The following is a 12,623-nucleotide window of genomic DNA, read 5'->3' on the forward strand; positions in this document are numbered from 1 at the left end:
TGATTGGATTGTTTATCTTCTTTTTGTTAAGTTGTATGAGTTCCCTATAAATTTTGGAGATTAAGCCCTTATCCGATATGACGTTGGCAAATATGTTTTCCCACGAGGTGGGTTTTCTTGTTGTTTTGTTGATGGTTTCTTTTGCTGTGCAGCAGCTTTTTATTTTGATGTAGTCCCATTTGTTCATTTTCTCTTTAGTTTCAACTGCCCTAGGAGCTGTATCAGTGAAGAAATTGCTTTGGCATATGTCTGAGATTTTGTTGCCTTTGTATTCTTCTAGAATTTTTATGGTTTCCTGTCGTACATTTAAGTCCTTTATCCATTTTGAGTTTATTCTTGTGTATGGTGTAAGTTGGTGGTCTAGTTTCATTTTCTTGCATGTATCTGTCCAATTTTCCCAAGGCCATTTATTGAAGAGACTATCTTGACTCCATTGTATGTTCTTGCCTCCTTTGTCAAATATTAATTGAGCATATTGGTTCGGGCTAATTTCTGGACTCTCTATTCTATTCCACTGATCTATATGTCTGTTCTTGTGCCAGTACCAGGCAGTTTTGAGAACAGTGGCTTTGTAATACAGCTTGATATCTGGCATTGAGATCCCACCTACTTTGTTCTTTCTCAGGATCGCTGCAGCTATTCGGGGTCTTTTTTTATCCCAGATGAATTTTTGGAGAGTTCGTTCTAGATCTTTGAAGAAGGCCATTGGTATTTTAATGGGAAGTGCGTTGAATTTATAGATTGCTTTGGGTAGTATGGACATTTTAATGATGTTGATTCTACCAATCCAAGAACATGGTATGTTCTTCCATCTCTTTATGTCTTCCTCTATCTCTTTTTTCAACGTCCTGTAGTTTTCTGAGTAGAGGTCTTTTACCTCTTTAGTTAAGTTTATTCCTAGGTATCTTAATTTTTTTGGTGCGATGGTAAATGGGATTGTTTTTATAATCTCTCTTTCTGAAAGTTCACTATTGGTGTATAGAAATGCCTCGGATTTCTTGGGGTTAATTTTGTATCCTGCTACATTGCCAAATTCATGTATTAAGTCTAGTAGTTTTTTGATGGAGTCTCTAGGGTTTTGTATGTATAATATCATGTTGTCTGCAAATAAGGACAGTTTTACTTCCTCTTTTCCAATTTGGATGCCTTTTATTTCTTCTTCTTGTCTAATTGCAATGGCTAATACTTCCAGTACTATGTTGAACAGGAGTGGTGAGAGTGGGCATCCCTGTCTTGTTCCTGTTCTTAGGGGAAATGGCGTTAGTTTTTGTCCATTGAGTATGATGTTGGCTGTGGGCCTGTCATATATGGCTTTTATTATGTTGAGGTATGATCCTTCTATTCCCACCTTGCTGAGAGTTTTTATCAAAAATGGGTGTTGGATTTTGTCGAATGCTTTTTCTGCATCAATTGATATGACCATGTGGTTTTTTTCTTTCAATTTGTTTATGTGATGTATCACATTTATTGATTTACGGATGTTGTACCATCCTTGCATCCCCGGGATAAATCCTACTTGGTCATGGTGTATGATCCTTCTGATGTACTGCTGGATCCGATTTGCTAAGATTTTGTTGAGGATTTTGGCATCTATGTTCATGAGGGATATTGGCCTGTAGTTCTCTTTCATTGTGTTGCCTTTACCTGGTTTTGGTATTAGGGTGATGCTAGCTTCATAGAATGTGCTTGGAAGTGTTCCTTCCTATTGAACTTTTTGTAGTAATCTGAGGAGGATAGGTTTTAGTTCTTCCTTGAAAGTTTGATAAAACTCCCCTGAGAAGTCTGGTCCTGGGCTTTTGTTTGCTGGAAGCTTTTTGATGACTGCTTCAATTTCTTCCATAGTTATTGGCCTAGAGATTTTTTGATTCTTCCTGATTGAGTTTTGGAATGTTGTATTTTTCTAGGAATTTGTCCATTTCCTCCAGGTTGTCTAGTTTGTTGGAGTAGAGTTTTCCGTAGTATTGTTTAACGATCATTTGTATTTCTGTGGGGTCTGTTGTTATTTCACCTCTATCGTTTCTGATTTGGTTTATTTGGGACCTCTCTCTTTGCTTCTTGGTGAGCCTGGCTAGGGGTTTGTCAATCTTGTTTATCCTTTCAAAGAACCAGCTCTTGGTTTCATTGATTTTCTGTATTGTTTTTTTGGTCTCTATGTCATTTATTTCTGCTCTAATCTTTATTATCTCCTTCCTTCTGCTCACTCTGGGGTTTTCTTGTTGCTCTCTTTCTAATTCTTTGAGTTGAAGAGTTAGATTATTTACTACCATTTTTTCTTGTTTTTTGAGATAGGCCTGTAGAGCTATAAACTTCCCTCTCAGGACTGCTTTAATTGTGTCCCATAGGTTTTGGATTGTTGTGTTTTCATTGTCATTAGTGTCCAGGATGTTTTTAATTTCTTCTTTGATCTCATTGGTAACCCAATCAATATTTAATAACATGCTATTCAGCTTCCAAGTGTTTGAGTATTTTGGGTTGTTTTTATTGTAGTTTATTTCTAACATTATGCCATCGTGGTCTGAGAAGATGCTTTTTATGATTTTAATCTTCTTGAATTTGTGGAGACTTTGCTTGTGACCCAATATGTGGTCTATTTTTGAATATGTCCCATGAGCACCTGAGAGGAATGTATATTCCATGGCTTTGGGGTGGAGTGTTCTGAAGATGTCAATTAAGTCCATCTGATCAAGTGAGTCATTTAGGATTGCTGTTTCTTTGCTGATTGTTTGTCTAGAGGACTTATCCAGTGATGTCAGTGGTGTATTAAAGTCCCCTACTATGATTATATTGTTGTCGATCTCTCCTTTGATATCTTCCAGGAGTTTTTTTTATGAATTTGGGTGCTCCTGCATTGGGTGCATATATGTTTACCAGGGTTATATCTTCTTGTTGTATTGATCCCTTTAGTATTATGAAGTGGCCTTCCTTATCTCTGGTTATGGCCTTCACTTTGAGATGTATTTTGTCCGATATAAGTATTGCTACCCCAGCTTTCTTTTCCTTTCCATTTGCGTGAAAGATATTTTTCCATCCCTTCACTTTCAGTCTGTGTGAGTCCCTTCTAATGAGGTGGGTCTCTTGTAGACAGCAGATGTATGGGTCATGTTTTTTTATCCATTCAACCGCTCGATGTCTTTTGGTTGGAGCATTTAGTCCGTTTACATTTAAAGTTATTATTGAAAGGTACTTGTTTGTAGCCATTTCTTTTTGTGTGTGTGGCTGTTTTCTTTCTGAGGTTGTTATTTCTTCTATTTACACCAGTCCCTTTAGCATTTCTTGCATGGCTGGCTTGGTGGTGATAAACTCCCTTAGCCCTTTTTTGTCTGTGAAGCTTCTTATTTCCCCTTCAATTCTGAATGATAGCCTTGCTGGATAGAGTATTCTTGGATTCAGTCCTTTGCTTTGCATCACTTTGTAGATTTCCGTCCATTCTTTTCTGGCCTGATGTGTTTCTGTTGAGAAATCATTTGATAATCTAATGGGAGATTCCTTGTATGTAACTTTCCTTCTCTCTCTTGCAGCCTGTAAGATTCTCTCTTTGTCCTGAACATTTGCCATGGTAATTATGATGTGTCTTGGTGTGGGTCTTTTCGGGTTCACCTTGTTTGGGACTCTCTGGGCTTGTGTGACTTTTTTCTTCCCCACCTAAGGGAAGTTTTCTGATATTATTTCTTCGAATAGGTTTTCTAATCCATGTTCATCTTTCTGTTGTTCTGGCACCCCTATTATTCGTATTTGTTTCGTTTCATGTTGTCCCAAAGCTCCCTTATGCTCTCCTCCTGTCTTTTAATTTTTTTCTCCATTTGCAGTACAGTTTGAGTGTGTTTTGCCTCCTTGTCTTCTAATTCACTGATTCGGTCCTCCGCTTCTCCCAGTCAACTGTTGATACTTTCAATGGTGTTTTTTATTGGAGCTATATCGCTCTTCATTTCTTCTTGGGTCTTGCAAAAGTTATTGATCTTTTCATCTTTTTCTTCTTGCTTCTTGCATAAGTAGTTGATTTTTTCATCTGTTTCTTCTTGCTTCTTGCACATCCGGTGCATGTACTCTAGGACCCTTATTCGGAATTCTTTTTCCGTCATGTTGCATATCTCTGTCTCACTTAGCTGCTTTTCTGGCGTGTCCTCCTTCTCTTTCCTTTGGGCATTTCTTTGTCTACCCATGTTTGATCTCACTGACATATCTAGTTGTTGAGTCATTCAGTGGCTGCTCCCTGGGTGGCAGTGGCTGCTCCCTGGGTAGCAGTGGCTCCTCGGGCTGTGGTTGCTCCTTGGGCGGTTGTGTTAGCAGCGGCTCCTCCGTTGATAGCAGGGCCTCTGGTGGGTGCTGTTCACAGCTGTGGTGGCTCTTCTGGCTGCTGGAGGGAGGCTTCACACACAGCAACTGTTCCCCAGACAGAGCGTGTGGTGATCAGGAGGCCACTGTTGCTTGGATCTCCACTGTAGATATTATTGAAAATAAAATGCAATGAATGTGTCAACATATTTTATTTTGTTCTTCTCTAATTTTTTTGGTACAATTAAGTCAATTTTTTTTCCATCTACAAGTGCAAATGGGGGTCTTTCAAAGTGCCTGAGTGAGCTCAGCTAAAGAAAGTTTGAAAACTATTGCTCTGGGCAATATTGCTTTCACTTCACTTTACACACAGATATAAGCTATCTATATGAATATAACAAAAACCCAACATCTCTCTCAGGCATCCAAAGCCTTTCTGAAATCCTAATGTATAATTCCAAGACCAAAGGACTACAGTCCCATGGAAAGAACAAACTTTTTTTTTTTTAAGAACAAACTTTTAAAGCTGAAAAGTGGCCCTAGCTGGTTTAGCTCAGTGGATAAGCAGCAGTTCTCAACCTGTGGGTCGTGAACAATGAAAATACATCCTGCATATCAGATATTTACATTATGATTCATAACAGTAGCAAAATTACAGTTATGAAGTAGCAATGAAAATAATTTTATGGTTGGGGGTCACCACAACATGAGGAACTGTATTAAAGGGTAACGGCATTAGGAAGGTTGAGAACCACTGGTAGAGCATCAGCCTATGCACTGAAGGGTCCAGGATTTGATTCTGGTCAAGGGCACATGCCCATGTTGTGGGCTCAATCCCCAGTGGGGGGCATGCAGGAGGCAGCCAATCAATGACTCTCTCTCATCATTAATGTTTCTATTTCTCTTTCCCTCTCCACTTCCTCTCTGAAATCAATAAAAAAATATATTTTTTAAAAAAAGATGAAAACTGACCTCCTCAGAAAACTTTAATTATCCAATTGAAAAGCCATGAATAGAATTGTTAAATATTTTCTATTATAAAGACCACTAAGGGTATAATGTGAATATCTTCATTTCATCATTTTCATAAACTTTCATGGAGTAACATTGCCATACATAGGCAGGTAAAAATGGAGCAATATTTGTAAGTTGGGGTGGGTTTTATGTCCAACAAACAACAATTACTATTTCATAGAGGGAAGATAAAAACAAATAGGTTCAGAAAATTGAATTGTAAAATCAATTTATCTGAATTATCAATCAATTAACACTTAAACTTCCAAATGATACTTTTATTTTATAAGAGAAATAATCTTAAAATCATAGAATTTAGAGTAACAAGGAATCTTGAAACTTACCTGCACCAGTAAAAAAGAATATCCCTATAAAATGTACAATGTATACGAAGAGATAATTCCCAAAGTAAAATCACAGATGGACAAAAAAACATATAGGAATGGTTAACCTTACTTAACCTTAGAAACATAGTAAGTTAAAAAAAGCAAGCCAGAACACTATATACTGAATACCTTTTTAGAAAAATTAAACACAAGCAAAATGAATATATTGTTTGCATACATGATAAAATTATATATGAAAAGGCAAGAAACTGAAAAATGTAAACCTCAATACATATCCTATCTAATAATAGACAAACATGGTAATTGACCATACCTTCGCTACACTTCCCATTGGCTCATCAGGGCGATATGCAAATTAACTGCCAACAAAGATGGCGGTTAATTTGCATACATAGGCACAATGCTGGGAGGCGAAAGGGGAAGGACAGAAGAAGCCGCCTGCCACTGACGGTGATCGGAAACCCAGGCAGCAGGCAAGAGCCAGGGGCCGGCCCTCTACCTGGTCTGCATTCCGACCATGACCCTGGAGGAGTTTGCCAATGGCGCTGCCCAGTCGGACATCCTGACGCTGAAGGAGACCCACATCTTCCTGTGGTACACGGCGGCCAACAAGACCCCGCTGACCAAGAGGCGAGGCCTGGCCCCGCAGAGGTGCCACTGCTTCGAGTCCTCAGCCTGCCAGAGCAACCAGTGGCGCTACCGGGGGCGCTGCGACAGCATCCAGTTTGCAGTGTACAGGAGTGTGTTTGTGGCGGGGCTGGGCCTATATGGGTCCAGCTCCGGGAAAGCCAAGTACAGTGTGAAGATCAAGCTCAAGCGCCTGGGGGTGGTCCTCGCCCAGAACCTGACCGGGTTCGTATCCGACAGCTCCAGCAGCACCTTCCTGGACTGGTTCTAGCACCCAGTGCAGGTGGAGCAGGACACCTTCTACACGGCCAGCGCCGTGCTGGATGGCAGCGAGCTCAGCTACTTCAGGCAGGAGGGCCTGACGGAGGTGCAGTGCGGGAAGGTGACCTTCCAGTTCCAGTGCTCCTCCGACAGCACCAACGGTACCGGCACCGGGGTGCAGGGCAGGCAGATCCCCGAGCTCATCTTCTATGCCTGAGGCCGTGGGCGTGCGGGCACTGGGAGGACGGAGGGCTACACCCTTTCTCCTCGGCAGGACAGGCTTCAGGACTCCTAACCTTTTGTGTGCAGCTGGCTGTAGCCAGAGGTATAAATGAGACGTTTCTACATGGCCAGAGCCTAGTTCTGAATACAGGGGGCTGGGCCTCATCACATCTCCTGCACATTGGGGTGCACACTCTGCTGGCGGCTGCCTCTTCCCTGCTCCCTCCCCCCACCGGCCGGTGTTCGGATAAGTACCTGTATTTTTTTTTTTCAAAGTACCTGTATTTTTAATAATTTCTTGACATGGTAAAAGAATTTTACATTACGATCCAAGGGTGGTGGGGTGAGGAGAAGGAGCAGCAGAACAATCCAACAAACAAAAAGTGAAACAGAAATGCATGGTGGAAGGGATTTGAAGGGTGGGTAGTGGCACTGCCCAACTAAAATGCAATTGTTTTGTTACTGAGTACTATTCATGGGACGACAGCATCCTGACTCCTTCTCTATACAGCATATTGGGAGTAAAAATGATGCATCCAAGTGGAAATATGATTAGGGGTTGGAAGACAGACAGCGAAAGAAGAAGTCAGAAATAGACACTGAGAGAGTCACTGGCTGGCTGGCTGCAAATACTGACTCTCCAGTAGTGATAGAATAAAAAAGTAGGGGATATCTCTGGAAGATTCAAGAGATAGGGGGCAACTCTTCTATGGTTTTGAATTGCCCAGCAGATTTCCACATACACACGTGTACATGCCTATGTTTGCATGCACACACATATACACATAACTGACTGCCCTCCCTGGAAGCACAGAAGAAGAAGAAGCCGCCAGAAGAAGAAGCCGCCCACCTCTGGTCGAGGCGCCAGCATCTGCGGCTGGTTGCAGCCCAGGAGACGGACAAGCCACCCGCCCGAGGTCCCAGGCTGCAGCCACCCGGAGAAGCTGCCAGCCCTATGGTCCAGGGCACCAGCGCCTGTGGCAAGGGAAACAGGTTCCCTCTTCTCCTACTGCAGTCATTACTTCAATATTCCCCTTCTGAATTTCTCTCCTGTGCTGCAATCCAACTCCACTTTTCATCAGAAGGATACAGAACAGAGAGAGCAGTGTTAAAAGCTTACATTTTTAAGCTGGTAAGGTTGGTACTTAAACAATATAAATGGAAAACTAGAGTCCTTAAGGTAACAAAGGCTACAAAGGACAGGGACAGCACATGACCTATTATATCCAGCAATCCATATGGGGACTGAAAACTTTGCAATGATGACAATTACTGAAGATATGAATCAACTAAAATAGTTGACAGGGACAATTCTTCCATCTTTGAAAATATCTACATCAAGGGAGAAACCAAGATGGCGGCATAGGTAAACACCAGAAATTGCTGCCTCCCACAACAACTACAAAAATACAACTAAAAGACAAACGGACATCATCCAGAACTACAGGAAGGCTGGCTGAGTGGAAATTCTACAACTAGAAGGAAAGAGAAAAGCACAATGAGACTCAGAGGAGGTGCGGAAGTAAAGCGCAGAGGTACGGAGGTACACGCGGCAAGGGCTGGCAACTGAGGACGCGGCTGTCTTTTTCAATCAGGAGGGAGTCACAAGCCCCTGACTGCTCTGAACTCCAGTTCTGGGAAGTCTCTGGGGACCCAGACTCATACGGGGAGAAACTGGACTGTCTGGCAGCGGGCAGAATTCGGAACTCGAGGGCGGCTTTCTCTCAGAGGTGCTAGCAGCGATTACCGGGACACTGAGACTCGGGGCCTCTTAGGGCAGGGCTGAGGATCAGCCATAGCTGTTTGCTCCGCTCTGTTGATTCCCTGAGACCCTGCCCCACCCAAGCTGCGGCAGAGGCTTTTGCATATGAATGCCCTGGCCCTTTGCAATCTGAAAAGTACCTAACAAACTGCAGCTGGGCCAGACAGACCCAGAACTTCCAAGAGAAGGCCCAAGGCCCCATAGCAGCTTGCATTGCTTCACAGCTGGGCCTCATCTGGGCACCTCCAAACCCCAAACAAGGAAGGGTAATCTGCAGATCTCTTTGTAACTCCTGCTGGGTAGCCTCAGACAGAGGCTAAATTAGCACTTCCTTAGATCCAAGAGCCAGTGTACCCAGTGGTCAGAGTGGGACCATCCAGATTACAACTCCTCAGATTCATAAGGGACACTCAGGGGGCAGACTCAGTGAGCACCAAAGCCCCACTGAAGCAAGTCTTGCCCCAGAAGGGTGTCTCCAGCACAGAAGTTCTCCCACCGTAAACACAGCTGATTCTCACAGCCAATTGGCCTGGAGGTCAATTCCTCCCAGTGATACCTACTACAATCAAGGCTTAACTACAACAAGACTGTGCACAAAGCCCACAAAGGGGTGCACCAAGAGTGTCCACCTCAGGTAATTGGGGAGGCTGAGCCACTGGGTCGTACAGGACACCTAGCACAGAAAGCCACTCTATCAACACAGGGAAGCAGCCAAAATGCAGAGACAAAGAAACAGGTCACAAATGACAGAAATGGAGGAAAGCAAACTACTGGATATAGAGTTCAAAACCATGGTTATAAGGTTTTTCAAGAATTTTCTAGAAACCGTTAATAAATTTAGTGAGACCCTCAATAAATCGAGTGAGACCCTCGAGGTTATGAAAAAGGACCAACTAGAAATTAAGCATACACTGACTTGAAATAAAGAATATTATACAGAGATCCACCAGCAGACAAGAGGATCCCAAGAATCAAGTCAAAGATTTGAAATACGAAGAAGCAAAAAACACCCAACCGGAAAAACAAAAAAAAAAGAGAATCCAAAAATATGAAGATAGTGTAAGGAGCCTCTGGGACAACTTCAAGCACACCAACATCTGAATTATGGGGGTGCCAGAAGAAGAGAGAGAGCAAGATATTGAAAACCTATTTGAAGAAATAATAACAGAAAACTTCCCCTACCTGGTGAAAGAAATAGACTTCCAAGTCCAGGATGCACAGAGAACCCCAAACAAAAGGAATTCAAAGAGGACCACACCAAGACACATCATAATTAAAATGCCAAGAGCAAAAGACAAAGAGAGAATCTTAAAAGCAGCAAGAGAAAAATAGTTAGTTATCTACAAGGGAGTATCCATACGACTGTCAGCTGATTTCTCAATAGAAACTATGCAGGCCAGAAGGGAGTGGCAAGAAATATTCCAAGTGATGAATAGCAAGAACCTACAACCAAGATTACTTTACCCAGCAAAGCTATCATTCAGAATTGAAGGTCAGATAAAGAGCTTCACAGATAAGAAAAAGCTAAAGGAGTTCATCACCACCAAACCAGTATTATATGAAATGCTGAAAGGTATCCTTTAAGAAGAGGAAGAAGAAGAAAAAGGTAAAGATACAAAATAAGAACAACAAATACATATCTATTAACAAGTGAATCTAAAAATCAAGTGAATAAATAATCTGATGAACAGAATAAACTGGTGAATATAATAGAATCAGGTACATAGAAAGGGAGTGGACTGACAATTCTCGGGGGGAAAGGGGTGTGGGGGGTGTGGGAAAAAACTGGAAAAAAAATCGTACACCTATGGATGAGGACAGTGGGGGGGGAGTAAGGGCAAATGGTGGGGTGGGAACCGGGTGGAGGGGAGCTATGGGGGGAAAAAAGAGGAACAACTGTAATAATCTGACGAATAAAGATTTAATTAAGATAAAAAAGAAAAATCCAAATGAATTTTTTTGCAGAAATTAAAAGACATTTTAAAATTTGTATAGAATTTCAAAGGACCCTGTCTAGCCTAAACAATGCTGAAAAAGAATAATAAAATTGAAGACCTTACACTTAGAGATTTCAAAACATATTGCAAAGCTACAATAACCAAACAATATGGTACTGATATAAAGACAGACATATAGACCTATGGAACAGAATAAAGAGTCCAGAAAGAAACCTAGATGTACTGATCTTCAACAATTGTAGTAAGACAATACAATAGGGGAAGGATAGTCTCTTCAACAAATACTATTAGAAAAACTGGATAATCACATGCAAAAGAATGAAGCTGGACTGCTACCTTAAACCATATATAAAATTAACTCAAAATGGATTAAAGATAAAAATGTAAGACCTGAAACTATATCTCTTAGAAGAAAACATAGAGGAAAAGCCATGACACCAAAAGCACAGGCAACAAAATGAACAAATAAAACCACATCCAACTTTAAAAACTTCTGTTCAGCAAAAGAAAAAATCAAGAGAGTGAAAAGACATCCTAAGGCATAGGAGAAAATATTTGCAAGCCATATAACTGATAAGAGATTAATATTCAGACTATATAAATTCCACAACTCAAGAACAAAAACACAATGTAATTTTAAAATGGGCAAAGGATTTAAATAGATATTTATCCAAAGAAGATATTCAAATGGCCAGCATGCATATGAAAAGATATTCAACATTGCTAATCGTCAGGGAAATGAAAATCAAAACCACAATGAGATAACACCTCACATCCATTATATAACCAATATCAAATAACAGAAAATAAGTGTTGGCAAGGATGTAGGGAAATTAAAACACTTGTGCACCACTGGTGGGAATGTAAATGTTGCAGTGCTATGGAAACAGTATGAAGGTTCCTCAAAATATTAAAAATAGAACTATCATATGATCCAGTAATCCCACTTCTGGGTATAAAGGAAAAATAGTTGAAAACAGGATCTCAAAGAGATATTTGCACACCCATGTTTATAGCAACATTATTCACAACAGCCAAAAGGTGGAAACAACCTCAGTGTCCATCAACAGATAAATGGATAAAGAAAATGTGGTATAGACATACAATGGGATATTGTTCACCTTTCAAAAAGAAGGAAATCCTGACACATGCTACACTATGAATGAACCTTGAGGACACTATGCTAAGTGAAATAAGCCAGTCACAAAAAGACAAATCCTGCATGACTCCACTTATATGAGTTATCTAAAGCCATCAAACTTATAAACTGAGAGTAGAATAGTGGTTGCCAGTGGTGGAGAGATGGGAGGGAGAAAAGAGCAGTCATTGTTCACTGGGTTTAGAGTTTCAGTTTTGCAAAATGGAAAAGTTATAGAGACCTACAGCACAGCAATATACATTAGTTAATACCATATGCTTCGAAAAGATTAAGATGGCAAATTTTACATTTTTGACTACAATTTTCAAAAATTATTAAAATTTTTAAAACCTTTATACTCAGCAATTCCACTCCTAAAATGTTTTACTAAGAAAATCATGAAAATATTTGATGACAGGAAAGTAGACATGAAATAATGCTGAATGAAGAAAGCAGAGTACAACATTTTACAGCACTATGATCTCTCTTAAAATATACTAGTACACATTCATCTTTGGGTATGATGTTTTCAGTAACTAGTTTATTTTTAACTGGAAGTCTACATTTTCTAAGATAGACAGTATTCATTTTTTTGTAGTATTTTAGGGAATTTTATTACCTTTATGAAGTGAGACACTTCCCTGGAGACAGCGAGGGGATGATTTAATGCCGTGTTTCTGGTTTTCATTTTTGACTTTGAAAAGTCAGCAAGAGCTTTTCAGTTTTTGCATATTGCAATCTGACTGTGATATATGCAATCATTCTCTCTATTTATCCCACTTTTTTGTTGTTAATCCTCAACTGAGGATATTTTTTCCATTGATTTTCAGAGAAGGGAGGGAAGGGAAGAGAGGGAGGGAGGGACGGGGGAAAAAGAGAGAGAGGGAGGGAGAGAGAGAGAGATGAGAGAGACACATCGATTGGTTGCCTCCCGCTTGCGTCCCAACCCGGACTGGAGCGTGAACCTGAACCCAGTATGTGCCCTTGACCGAGAATTGAGCCGAGACCCTTCAGTCGGAGGG

At 40.8% G+C, this 12,623-nt stretch overlaps 1 protein-coding gene and 1 pseudogene across 4 annotated transcripts in view; one reads left to right on the top strand and one right to left on the bottom strand.

Moving 5' to 3' along the window:
- The window catches only part of IFT88 (intraflagellar transport 88), a 157,693-nt gene that overhangs the window by 3,134 nt on the left and 141,936 nt on the right, over nucleotides 1–12,623 (bottom strand). The window lies entirely within an intron of this gene.
- Nucleotides 5,662–6,738, top strand: LOC139005148 (BTB/POZ domain-containing protein 6-like; annotated as a pseudogene).

The sequence above is a fragment of the Myotis yumanensis genome, unplaced genomic scaffold, assembly GCF_028538775.1.
Source record: "Myotis yumanensis isolate MYYU_CA2020_CCGP unplaced genomic scaffold, mMyoYum1.0.hap1 SCAF_3, whole genome shotgun sequence".
NCBI lineage: Eukaryota > Metazoa > Chordata > Mammalia > Chiroptera > Vespertilionidae > Myotis > Myotis yumanensis.